The sequence below is a fragment of the Musa acuminata genome, chromosome BXJ3-1 (assembly GCF_036884655.1).
Source record: "Musa acuminata AAA Group cultivar baxijiao chromosome BXJ3-1, Cavendish_Baxijiao_AAA, whole genome shotgun sequence".
In the NCBI taxonomy this organism is placed as follows: Eukaryota; Viridiplantae; Streptophyta; class Magnoliopsida; order Zingiberales; family Musaceae; genus Musa; species Musa acuminata.
The window spans coordinates 9,473,855-9,481,222 of NC_088349.1; the positions used below are offsets into that span (position 1 = coordinate 9,473,855).

At 46.2% G+C, this 7,368-nt stretch overlaps 1 pseudogene; it reads right to left on the reverse strand.

The window, feature by feature from the left end:
• Nucleotides 1-207: 207 nt before the first annotated feature.
• Nucleotides 208-4,574, reverse strand: LOC135629012 (very-long-chain aldehyde decarbonylase GL1-5-like; annotated as a pseudogene).
• Between the last annotated feature and the right edge of the window lie 2,794 nt (nucleotides 4,575-7,368).

Consider the following 7,368-nt stretch of genomic DNA (forward strand, 5'->3'; position numbering starts at 1 on the left):
ATGAATGTTTCCGTGCATAGGGATGAAGTATTGCTGTCGGGAAGATGGTACCACAACAGTTGAAATGTGAATGGAATTATTGATTCACTGCCCAGCTGCTACTCTGTTCCTTTAACGTCAGAAAGATACCGATGTTATAGTAATAAAGATTAATAGTTCTTGATTGGACTGGAAATTAATAGTCCTTGGATTTGTACAATTCATCTAACAACTGAAAGGTATGGGAAATGTCAGAGAGAGAGAGAGAGAAACGGAGGAGGTGGACTGCAAAAGACCTCCCCTTGCTTCTGTATTTGCCAGATAAAACCAAATATTTCTGAAGTTGTGGTGGCAGTCTCTGTTACAGGAGGTTGAATTTGTCCCTCTGAACCATCTCTACCTGTGAGATGATAAGAGCAAATGATAGAAAACCCTTGTCTGATACGAATTCATTCTCAAAGGAAAGAGACTTGAATTCATTACGGACCTGGATATCGACTTTGCATAAAGCCAAGCATAAAGAGAGAGCCATTTTGGAGACATTTCCGACGAGAAGAAGAACGCTCTGTGTTCCTTTGGGGATACTGTGCAGAACCACAGCAACTGCCAAGCTGGTTCCGTCCACAATCCTTACCTTAAGCTTGGGATTCCTCTTCACATACAGCATGCCGCACCCATTCAATTCATCGGCCTGCAATTACAGCACACAACGTCACAGAATCTGAGATGTCATTTAACATGCTCGCGTAAGATCGACAACAAAGTAACTTACTTGGTTTAGGAGACCTAAACTTAAGACTTTAGCTCCCCTTTTGTCGGCCTCCAGAATAGCTTCTTCGATCAACCCATTTATCTTCTCGTTCTCAGCGAATGTGGCGTACTGTCAACGAGCGTTTCTCAAGTCAGGAGAGAGCTAAATCCAAAAAATGGAATTTAGCTGAGAATCTTACTTGGAAGCTGTATCTTGGCACCATCCATGTCTCCATCCGTAGCTTCTCCAGTTTATTCCTCTCCACGGTGAATGTAGTCCCGATGTGCCATGCCAGCTGCACCAGTGAGTGCGTGAAGGGCCAGAAGATCCACAAGTACCACTAATGCTTGTATGGTTTTGATTCCAGGGAAGAAAGGCCGATTCGAGAGTGATACATGGACTGCGGCGTGGTCAAATGGGTCAGATGAACCACATCGACCATCTCCTCCTTTTTCCTGAGAGATCTTTCATGTAACTCTTCCGAAGACTCGTCCACCGTACCGTATATATAGTCGTATATTGGCATAAAGAGCGAGTAATTGGTGCGAAATCTCGTGTGGTGAAGGGAGTGAAACCTGCGCATGAAATATAAGATCTTACTTCGAATTAATCTGTTGGTTTCCAGTTCATGTATCGTTTCTTGATTCACTGAACGGCCTGAGGCTAAGATTGTAGTCCGAGGAAGTCCATACTTACGAGGGAGTGTACATGAGGTACTTGAGCGGGGGCAAGCTGTCGAGAAGCCACTTGGGAACCATCTCAAAGTTGCAGTGGCCCATGTAGTTCATGAAATCAATATAGTTCAAATACCCATAGCTTGTTATAATGGAACCTGATCCTGTTAGAGCTGCGGGTATAGGAGGAATCGCAAAGAGCAGGAAGTAGACCAGCTCTTCAGCGAATGGATGGATGACAGCTGCGAGAGACGAAGCTAAGTAAGCCACACATGCAAACTTGGATATACTTGTTCATTTTGCGAGGCAGAAGTAGACTTAGAGAGAGAGGGGTCTCACATGTGATGGGCTCAGTAACAACGGAGGCATGGCGGTGATAATCGTAACGGGAATAGAGGTAATGATGGTGCAAAGCTCGATGAACCAGTAGTAGAGGAACTCCACGGGGCCAACGTGGAGGAGACTGATGAGGATCGCTCCTCTAGTATTCTACCATGGTAGATGTAATGCTCCAGGAATCACCTTGTTTACCACGTATGCCAAGATGGCTGTCAAGTTGATCTGGTCATGCCTGCCATCCAGTTTTCTCCATCACACCTTGTGGCGTCTACGACACAACAACAAACTAGAAGAAGAAGATGGAAAAAGAGTACCAGTTCCTTTCTCTGTCCACTTGCTCGAAGTCGAGGCTTTTGTCGACTATGCTGTGGTTGCTGTTGGCAGTCTTCATCCGGGACAGAGTGATCCAGAGATGGGCGTGCAGCAACCGCATCAGCAGTGCTGGGAAGAAGAGGAAGTTGAACATGTCCCTCTCCTCTGGCTTTCCTGTCACTAACTTGTGTACGCTGTGCGCCAACCATGGAGCCAGGAGTACGTACTGCAACGCAACAAGAAGAAGAGGAGGAGGAAAACAAGTGGATCACCAAACCATGTTGTATCAGAAAGGTGAGGGCCGGAGGGAGTGCATATCTGCTGGAAGAAAGGAAGGGTGGTGATGGATTGAACCATATTGTTAGTGAACCTTTAGGTAGTGGCCAAGGTGTCAGCATGGCTCGGTTCAATCCCAAGTGAACCATTGTCTCAGATGCGCAAGGTTGCCCATGCGAATACTCGGGTGGAGGAAGTGAGCATCGAGTCAGTTTGAGTCTAAGCCTTGTCTCCCGAGTGTGGTCTTCTCTCTTATTGAGTGACTTGATTTTTTGTCGTTGGACTCTTGCAGACAGACTGAGGTCGGGAGGGGGATTTCTTGACTCGACCCCTACGAAGCTCAAGTTAGTGTTAAGTGGAGTTAGGGGATTTGAGGTGTTTGAAGTCCGATCCCTTGACATTGGTCAGGAGGTCAGCTTTTATACCTACGAACGAAGGTCGATCATACATGGTCTATTAATGATCATCGATTCCTCGAGCGGTTGGCTCATACCTTCCATGTGGGCACCGATTGATCTACATGGATCGGCACCATGCGGCACTGTTTTGAGCTTTTCGGAGCGGGTTTGTACTATGTGGTGCCGTCTTGTATGACCTCAAACAGTGCGGGAGCAAGCAACTGTCCTATCGAAGTCCGAGGTGTCGCGTCGATGTAATGTACCATATCAACCCTGAGGCTCCATGTTGGCACTAACATGGCTGCTGATTGTTATCATGAGGGTGTTACGAGAATATGCCCTATCATTCTCTCTCCCCCCCAAAGAGGCATGCCCCAGGTTCGTCGTGGTGGAGCTCGGGGCATGGCTTAGTGCCTTTTGCTAGCTGGGTCGACTGTCATGCTGGGATTGGTGGTTCGATCGTCGGTTGGATGGGAGCTTCTATTTGGGACTTGGACTAGTTGAGCGATATAGCTCGGGGATAGGGCTGGCTGAGCAACACTACTCGAGCGTAGAACTGGTCGAGTAACACTGCTTGGATGTAGGACTAGTCGAGCAATACTACTCGGGCACTGATTTGGTCGAGCACACTTTTCGAACACTAGGCTAGCTAAGTGATATTACTCGAGTATATGATTGGCCGAACAATGCTGCTTGGGCACAGATTTGGCCAAGCAACATTATTCAGGCATCAAACTGGGCATAAGTCATGGCTCGGGCATTATACTAGCCGAGATGTGACTTGAACATTGGATTGACCGTGAGGTGTAGCTCGAGCATTGGACTGGCGGAGAGGCGACTCGGACATTGGATTGGTCGTGACGCATGGCTCGGGCATTGGACTAGCCGAGATGCGACTCGGACATTGGATTGGCCTTGAGGCATAGCTCGAGCATTCGATTGGCCGAGATGCGACTCGAACATTGGACTGGTCGCGAGTTGTGGTTTGGGCATTGAATTAGTCAAGATGAGACTCGGACATTGGATTGGCTGCGAGGCATAGCTCGGACATTGTATTGGACAAGACGTGACTTGAGCACTGTTTGACCAAGGTGCACAAATCAGACACAGTTTAGTCGAGCTGCACAACTTGAACACTGTTTGACCAAGGTGTACAACTCGGGCATTGTTTGGTTGAGGTGCATGACTCGGGCACTATTTGGCCAAGGTGCATGACTCGAACACTATTTGGCTGAGATGCACAACTCGGACATTGTTTGGCCGAGGTGCACAACTAGGGCATTGTTTGGTCGAGGTGCATGACTTGGGCATTGTTTGGTCGAGGTGCATGACTCAAACACTATTTGGCCAAGGTGCATGACTTGGGCACTGTTTGGCCGAGGTGCATGACTCTAGTACTCTTTAGCTTAGGTGCATGACTTAGGTATTATTTGGTCGAGGTGCACGACTCGAGCATTGTTTGGTCGATGTGCATGACTCGAGCACTGTTTAGCCAAGGTGCTTGACTCGAGCACTCTTTCGCCGAGGTGCAAGGCTCGGGCATTGTTTGGCCGAGGTGCATGGATCGGGCATTGTTTGGCCGAGGTGTACGGCTCGAGCACTATTTGGCCGAGGTGCACCATTCGAGCACTGTTTGGCCGAGGTACAACATTTGAGTACTATTTGGTCGAGGTACACAACTCGGACACTATTCGGCTGAGGTGCACGACATGGGCACTGTTTGGCTAAGGTGCATGACTCAAAACACTATTTGGTCAAGGTGCATGGCTTGGTCACTATTTAGCCGAGGTGCATGACTCGGGCACTGTTTGGCCGAATCGCAATGACAAAGTAGACAAACAAAAAGATAACCGTGAATAATATTAGATAAAAAAGTAAGAAGATAATTCTAAATGAGTTTACAAAGAAATTTTTGACTCTTACGACGAACATTGATACTCCAAATTATCCTTTAGTTACATCGGTCTCTATTAAAAAAATCATAAATTTATATAAGCTCTTAGAAGTAGCCAACCTAGAAAGGTATAAAGTCCAAACCCGAGTTAGGTATATGAACAGATAAGATAAGCTTAATAAGGTCATCGGAGAAAAGAAAGTGAATGATTTGAAGATTCTAAGTATGATTAATGATAACATCATTTACAAGATTAAGGTTAGAGGTTAGTTAATATTAAGGAACGCAAGGCAACTATTTACAAGTCGCAATGTCACGAATGGTCGTCGCGCACCCGTAACAATTCCGTTCAACGAACCATTCGTCACTCTCATCTACATGTACAGTTACTTGGCAGCCTGTTTTGCCTTGGTTCTGAGTCATTTTGCTTGTAAAAATGTAAGTTCGAACAAGCTGCAACGTTACAAAGCTACCGCTCACCGAACCGGGCAAAACAGCCCCAAAACAGCCCAAAACAGCTCCGTTTTCGTGTGCCGCGGGCTGATTTCTGGAATCTGCCTCCGCTCACCAAAACGTCAGCTATCTCAGCCCCTTTGAACCCCTCGGGTGGCACAGGGCTGGATGGGGCTTCGGTATAGTACCGGGCGTTGAACACTCATTCGCAAGTTCGCACGTTGCCTTGACGGGAACTTGTTGTCGCGCTCGAGACTCGGTGAGCAGCTGTTTGTGGGCTTGTAGCTGTTCGTTCAACCTTCCAAAGCCCTTGTTTTCCCCCTCTCCCTCTTTTCTCTTGTGCACGCAAGGTGCTCGCTGAATTGCTTGTAAAGCTTCCCCTCTTTTCGCGAGACGTCAAGACTTGTCCGTCGCTCGTTCTTTCGAACTAATCAACTTTCTCTTTTACAGGTCCTTTGGGACCTGCGAGAGGTTACAAGTGGGCTGATCTTTGCGGAGCAATATCACAAGGGTGAAGCGTGACTTAGGCAACGCAAGCTAAGTTCGCGTCTTGGCCGCAAGGGTGCCTCACACCTTAGGCAATTCCAGCTAAGGTCGTAACAGCAAGGTGTGGTTTGAGCATTGGACTGACCGAGATATGACTGAGACATTGGATTGGCCGAGATGCAACTCGGACATTGGACTGGCCACGAGGCATGGCTCGGGCATTGGATTTGTCGAGATGCGACTCAGACATTAGATTAGTTGCAAGGCGTAGCTCGGGCCCTAGATTAGACGAAACATGACTCGAGCATTATTTGGCCAAGGTGCACAACTCAGACACTGTTTGGGTGAGGTGCACAATTCAGGGACTGTTTGACCAAGGTGTACAAATCAGATACTATTTGGCCGAGGTGCATAACTTGGACACTGTTTGGATGAGATGCACAACTTGGACAATGTTTGACCGAGGTGCACAACTCAGGCATTGTTTGGTTGAGGTACATGACTCGGGCATTGTTTGGTGGTATATGACTCGGACACTATTTGGTCGAGGTGCACGACTCGGGCATTGTTTGGCGAAGGTGCATCATTCGAGCACTGTTTGACCGAGGTGCATAACTCGGGCACTATTTGATCGAGGTGCACGACTTGGATATTATTTGGACGAGGTGCACAACTCGGACACTATTTAGCTGAGGTGCATGACTCGAGCACTATTTGGCCGAGGTGCATGGCTCGGGCATTGTTTGGTTGAGATGCATAACTCAGGCACTATTTGGTTGAGGTGCACAACTTAGATATTATTTGGTCAAAGTTCACAACTCAAGCACTATTTGGCTGAAGTGCATAACTCGGGCACTGTTTGGCTGAGGTGCACGACTCGAGCACTGTTTGATCAAGGTGCACCATTCGAGCACTGTTTGGCCGAGGTGAACCATTCGGGCACTATTTGGCCGAGGTGCACAACTTGGACACCGTTTGGCCAAGGTGTATGACTCGGGCACTTTTTGGCCGAGGTGCACGACTCGAGCACTGTTTGATCGAGGTACACCATTTAAGTACTGTTTGGTCGAGGTGCACCATTTGAATACTGTTTGGTTGAAGTGCACAACTCGGATATTGTTTGGCCGAGGTGCACAGCTCGAGCGTTGTTTGGCTGAGGTGCATGACTCAGGTATTGTTTAGCCGAGGTGCATGGCTCGATCACTGTTTGGCTGAGGTGCTTGGGCACTATTTGACCAAATCACAATGACAAAGCGGACAAACAAAAAGATAACAGTGGATAATATTAGATAAAGAAGTAACAAGATAATTCTAAATGAGTTTACAAAAAAAAAAATTGACTCTTAGGAAGAACATTGATACTCCAAATTATCCGATCTCAATTCAAAATTTCATAAATTTATATAAGCTCTTAGAAGTAGCCAACCTAGAAAGGTATGAAGTGCAAACCCGAGTTAGGTATATGAATAGATAAGATAAGCTTAATAAGGTCATCAAAGAAAAAAAAAAGTGAATGATTTGAAGATTCTAAGTATGATTAATGATAACATCATATACAAGATTAAGGTTAGAGGTTAAGCTAATATTAAGGAAGGTGAGACAACTATTTAAACGGATATTAGAAATCCAGGGATGATTCCAAAGATCAATTTTGGAACCAGTACCAATCAAGCATATGGGAAACAAAGGTTTAAACAAGAATTTTCATAAGCTCAAATAGTAATTAAAATATTATAAATCGGCATCAGATGTGATAATTTAAACACCTATAAGATTGAAAGGAGTAACTTTTTTATTATTAACCAT